Raw genomic sequence first — 6,320 nt, 5'->3', positions numbered from 1 at the left:
TGATCCCAAAGATTTGGGGTGAGACAACATTGAAATTTTTTTTTTCTTTGCTGACAGTGTCACTTCTTTTGTGGCTTAGCTCTTCTTCATTTCACATCTAAAGTATCGTATCATTTTACCTTGTAGCTTATACTACCCCGTACATGCCATATCATGTCGCCCATACAACTCATGCATGAGATGCGATGGCTGAGATATTTAGGCGATGGGTTGCTACTCCATTGTGCTCTCCACTCAGCATTTCATCTCGTCGGATTTTCACACAAAGTATCTTGGCACAACGTGTTGTCGACACCATATGAGCAAGACGAGGTGGCCGAGAGGTTAAGGCGATGGATTGCTAATCCATTGTGCTCTGCACGCATGGGTTCAAATCCCATCCTCGTCGAAAGTTAATGTTACATTGTTTTACAGTGGAGCTTCGGTTTTCGAACGTCCCGGTTCTCGAACAAATCAATATTTGAACAAAAAATTTGAGGATTTTTTGCTCCGGATGTCGAACGAAATTCGATTGTCGAACCTCACGAGAGGACACGCATGTCAACTGACTCCGTCCGTTATTACATTCTCGTTACTCTGAGGATTGCAACAACTCTAATCATGCCTCCAAAGGAAGCAAGTGGGATCAGTAAAGCCATCCTAAAACACAAAGACGCTCCTAAAGCAATGCAACAGTGAGCGCCCGGCGCGCTGCGGTTGCGCGATCGGACCAAATTAAGTTCCCTGCGCACTGACGTCCACTTAAATTTTGGAAAGTACATCAGGACTTTAAAAATATTTTCTAAATTTTAGCGACCGCTCTGTCACAATAAGGCTAAGCACTGCAGTTGCGCGATCGGACAAAAATGTACAAATGAAAAAATACTTTAAAAAGGCGGGGTTTTTAAATTTTATTCTTTTTTCCATTATTTGTAATGGGAAAACATGATTCGGAATTTGAACGATTCAGTTCTCCAACAGCCTTCTGGAACGGATTGTGGTCGAAAACCGAGGCTCCATTGTATCTGTAATCTGGTTTGTATTTGACTCAATATCGTAATATTTATACTCTGGTGGCTCGGTGGAGAACTGGTTAGCATGTCCGCTTCACAGTTAAGAAAGTGCGGGTTCGATTCCATCAACAGCTGTTGCGTGTTGTTGATGATGTCCGTTGTTGGGTCAGGAAAACTAAGATGTGGGGTAACGGTTTGTTCTTTATTGGCAAGATCTTGGGTTGTTTAATGGCGGTCAGTACACATGGTACTTCAGCAGATGTAACAACATCCTCCATCTCCAGGTAAGAAGGTTTTATACTGTCCGGAAAAGGCGGAAAAGCAACACCTGATCATTTGGTATCGATGTGTATTGGAGAGTCACTGCTGCGTGTGTGTATTTGTGTGCGTGTGTGTATGTGTATGTGTGTGTTTGTGTGTGTTGTTGTAAGGCGGACGTAGTTGAGAGCGCCATGAGAATGTTAAAGGGGCGTAGATTGTATATATAAAACCCGCGCCCTATGATGCGGTGCGCCATATGTGTGTTAAACACAGTCATGGCACACATAACTGAGACTGCGCCTTTTATTACGGTGCACGTTTTAATCGTGAAAATACGGTAACTCGTCAGCGTTGGTTTACTGCAATTTGACGACAAACCGCAAAACTATTGGACATGGAAAGTATCATTTATTGGCGCGACTAAAGACTTAAATTTATCAGAAAGAGAGGAGTTCGACCTACTAACAAGGTGGCTAGATCCAAGATCTGCAGAACAGGTGAAAAGGGTTCATGCAGTACCCGCTGGAGGCGTAAAGATGATTTGGGAACGGGTTGAAGAGTGTCACCGTTCCTCAGAAGCAATTGAGGACACACTGCTAAACAAGATAGAGGAGTTTCCAAGGCTAACAAACAAAGACACGAGCCAGCTAAGAGACCCGGGAGACATCTTGTAGGAGCTATTGTTGTCAGGCTTGGATCAGGGAGAGGACTCGGATGCAGAGTGCAAACAAAAGGTATTTATTCGAACAGGCTGGAGACAGCACAAAAAAAACAAAAGCGCCTCAAAAAGAGTGAAAACAAGGCTGAAGACAGCAAAAACCAAAAGCACCTCAAAACGAGGGAAAACAAAATTGAAAAACAGCGGTCAGGCTTGACAAAAAAAAGGTATCTTCTAAACTAGGTTCTCTAAAGTGATATCTGTTACTCACGCGATCGCTGGTGCTCAAGACGGGACAAGACGTGAAGGAATGGGGTCAAAATACAAAAAGTCCTGCCTAGCTACAAAAACAGATATGCTCAAACCTCATTGAATAAAGTACATAAGTAGAAAAGTATATTCACATATTCAATCAATAAAAGAAACATTTTAAGCATATAATTATACCTACACACCAACTCAATAAAGAAGACATAACTAGACATTTTTGATAGGTGGTAATGACAAAGGTTTTTATAACTTCATGAACTGATATATATTTCTGAGCACTTTGAAATAACAAATGTTTTTTGATATATTGCTTGAATAGCTTAATGGCCCTTAAGGAACTGTTTAATGCATGCCTGATGATTCTCTAAATCACGGACACTGCCAAAGTCGTCTAAAAGTGTTCAGTACTTGATTGTATTTTATGTTTTGACTAATGCTAGACGCCAGTTTTCAATTACTACTGAACGTTCTGGACAGAGGGAAATATTTTGCCTAACAAAGAAAATATATGGTTGGAAGCATGATTAAACTAAGAAAATAAGATAATAAACATGGAGTATCAAAAGAACAAACTTTGCATAGTCAAGGAACATTAATAGATTAATGATGTCACAGACAAAAAGCTCACATAATTTCGTACAAAATGACAAAATTGAAATAATGATGAAAGAATGAGGTGAGACAGTCTATGTGCAAGAATGGAGGGGAATGTTTACAGGAAGGTCACTTGGAGATAAAAACCAGCAGGTGCCAGAGGGAGCCAGCCAAGGACTCGGCCAAAGATGATCGCCAAGGCCGAAAGACGGGATGGAAGACAACAGCCCCCACACACACTGAATCGCTCATAACCACCACCCACTCCCATGAAATCAGAATCTCCTGCGAACTTGTCACACCCCCTGACTCATCACCCATCAAACTCGGCCCACATTGGCATGTGGAAATGAATATAAGCTGACCAAAGAACCTTGAATGTGGCCTTTTCTGAATGGAGACTCTCTGCTCTTGAAAGGCCCAGTGCTGTATTGTACTTTCCTGAAAACATAGCTTTCTTAACAAGAATTGTGATTGAACTCAACCAACCTGTGTAAGTCTAATTTCTGCTTCAGTGTCTTAGCATTTTCCTAAATCTGAAGAAATCAAACGAGCATGCAGTGAGTAAATTGGATAACAGGTGATTGGCAATGGCCATGAGGCGCAGATAGCGCGCTCCCTAAATTGTGGACAAAATCCAACAGACGCACTGGCACAAGACAAGGGGAAGACGCTGGCTAAATACACATAGAAAGGTGAGGACACAGGTGCAGACAATTAGGACCAAAGACACAGGTGCACACAATTGGGATCAGGGAAGACAAGTAGCCTGACACACAGAGGAAGGACCCACGAACTGAAACGAGAGGAGAGTTACCAAAACAAAACAGGAAGTGACAATACGACGAACAGGACAAGACAAAAACAACTCACAAAACATAGCAGCATGACAATTGTGGGAGCTGTCAGGGTTTTCCAAACTATCTTGATCGTATGATTATGTTGGAATGTATGTAACCAGTAATAAATAACCTAGCTAGATTAGTTTTATTCTTATGTTGGTGCGTAACCAGTAATAAATAACATAGCTTGTCCCATCCTACACAATGTCGTAAAACATCTCCTGCTATGCTTTGACTAGAGGTCAAGGGCTTTTTCTTCTCTATCCAGTCTACTGTCACCCCCACCCTGTTTTTCTTAATAAAAACGCTCTTGCGGGAAGCGAGAGTCAGACGTCGTTCGATCATTGACGAATGGACTCTCCACCTGCAGGTGCCCAAAAAAACTTAATTGTCTCCCATGTGGTTCTTGCAAAATAAGTTGGAGTGAGCACCACTCTAACAGGAACTAAGTCAGATGATTGATTGATTGATTGATTGATTGATTGATTGATAGAAACTTTATAGATCCCCGGGAGTGGGGAAATTCAGGCCCCAGTCGCCGTGGGATAGAGAAAACATAATTTCGGTCTCTTTGTGTGTTGTGACATGTGGAGAGATTGACAATAAAGCCGACTTTGACTTTTGACTTTGTTAGAGCGGGTATGTAAAAGACACCCAGATGACATGAGCGCAACTCAGTGACGTCATATGATGGCGCTGCGGATGGCAGCCACGGTGAGTCGCTCTCTGTTTATTTGTCTTATTTTGTGTGTTTTCTGTGTTCTCTGCTGTCCATCCCGGATCACTTTTACCAGAGAAGCTCTGTTAAACATCGGACAGACTTCTTCTGGTATTTTCTCTCCCGTTCTCTCCGATTTAGACTGTTTGTCGGAAATTCTAGCCGGAGCGGCCGTGCTGTACAAGCTAGCGCGACGATGGCGGCGCGGAAAGCGAGCCGGAGCACTCGTAAGGCTGAGGCAGAAAGGGTTCCGTTCTGCCCTACCGTCAATTCATCTGGCGAATGTCCGCTCCCTGGCAAACAAGATGGATGAACTGCTGCTCCTCACTTCAAGGAACACGGACTTCAGCAGATCCGCTGCGCTGTGCTTTGTGGAAACGTGGCTTAGCGAACGAACCCCCCACCACGCCGTGGAGCTAGCCGGGTTCAGGCTAATGCGAGCAGATCGCAGCGCGGAGCTCTCCGGAAAATCAAAGGGAGGTGGTCTCTGTTTCTACATTAATGAACATTGGTGTACTGATGTCACGGTGTTGAAAGAGTTTTGCAGCCCTCTCCTAGAAACACTTTTCATAAACTGCCGGCCGTTCTATTCACCACGTGAGTTATCCTCGATCGTCATGGCGGCTGTTTACATCCCACCACACGCACGTGCGAGTGAAGCCACGCAGATGCTGGCTGACCAGGTAACAGACATGGAGAAACTTCTACCAAACTCACTAATCATTGTTCTGGGTGATCTTAACAGGTTGAACCTCGCACACGAACTCCCCAGATACAGACAGCACGTAACGTGTCCCACCAGAGGGGCACAGACTCTGGACCACTGCTACACCGTGATCAAGGATGCATACCACTCTGCGGCTCGTGCAGCTTCAGGACTCTCGGACCACTGTCTAGTTCATCTGATCCCGGCCTACAGGCAGAAACTAAAAACTTCTAAGCCTGTGGTGAGGACTGTGAGGAAGTGGACAGTGGAGTCAAGGCAGGCAAGCCTGCTTTGAGTGCACCGATTGGGGAGCTTTCGAAGCTGCAACTTCAGACTTGCATGAACTCACTGACACTGTCACATCATACATCAGTTTTTGTGAGGATCTGTGTGTGCAGACTAAGACCTTCTGCACGTACAACAACGACAAACCTTGGTTTACACCGAACCTCAGGAGGCTGCGCAAAGTCAAGGAGGAGGCCTACAGGAGCGGTGACCGCGAGCTGTTCAGGCAGACCAGAAACACACTGAACCGAGAAGTCAGGAAAGCCAGGAGGTGCTACGGGGAGAACCTGAAGAGACACCTCTCTGCCAATCCTGATCCCTCAACGGTGTGGAAAGGTCTGCAGAGCATCACGGGCTACAAGAAACGAACCCCCCCCCCGTCCTGTAGAGAGCCCAAGGCTTGCTAACCAGCTAAACAAGTTCTACTGCAGGTTTGATCTGTCCTCCCACACAACGGGACCTCCGGCAGCACAATCTACATACTCACCTCTCCCCACAACTGCTCTGTCCACACCTGTATCATCGTTGTCACCCATTCACTCTCTTGCAGAGGCCGTGCCCGCACTCCAGGTCCGCGAGGAGGAAGTGCGCCAGCTGTTCCGGAGACAAAAGACCAGGAAGGCACCGGGCCCAGACGGCGTGTCACCTTCCTACTTGAAAGTCTGTGCTGAGCAGCTGGCGCACACCTTTGCACGGATCTTCAACCGTTCTCTGGAGCTGTGTGAGGTGCCCTCGTGCTTCAAGAGCTCCACCATCGTTCCAGTGGCCAAGAAGCCCGCCATCACAGGCCCCCTGCTTGACCCCCTCCAGTTTGCCTACCGGGCAAACAGGTCAGTGGATGATGCGGTCAACATGGGACTGCACTACATCCTGCACCACCTGGACACCCCAGGAACGTACGTCAGGATCCTGTTCGTGGACTTCAGCTCGGCGTTCAACACCATCGCCCCTAACATCCTCCAAGAGAAGCTCATCCAGCTTGCGGTGCCTGCCT

At 45.9% G+C, this 6,320-nt stretch overlaps 1 non-coding gene across 1 annotated transcript; it reads left to right on the top strand.

Moving 5' to 3' along the window:
• The first annotated feature begins 306 nt into the window (after nt 1-306).
• Nucleotides 307-388, top strand: trnas-gcu (transfer RNA serine (anticodon GCU)). Its single transcript has one exon. It is a non-coding gene; the product is annotated as a tRNA-Ser (tRNA).
• Nucleotides 389-6,320: the final 5,932 nt, after the last annotated feature.

This window comes from Syngnathus typhle, linkage group LG20, assembly GCF_033458585.1.
Source record: "Syngnathus typhle isolate RoL2023-S1 ecotype Sweden linkage group LG20, RoL_Styp_1.0, whole genome shotgun sequence".
Lineage (NCBI taxonomy): Eukaryota > Metazoa > Chordata > Actinopteri > Syngnathiformes > Syngnathidae > Syngnathus > Syngnathus typhle.
This window is presented reverse-complemented; position numbering and strand designations above follow the sequence as displayed.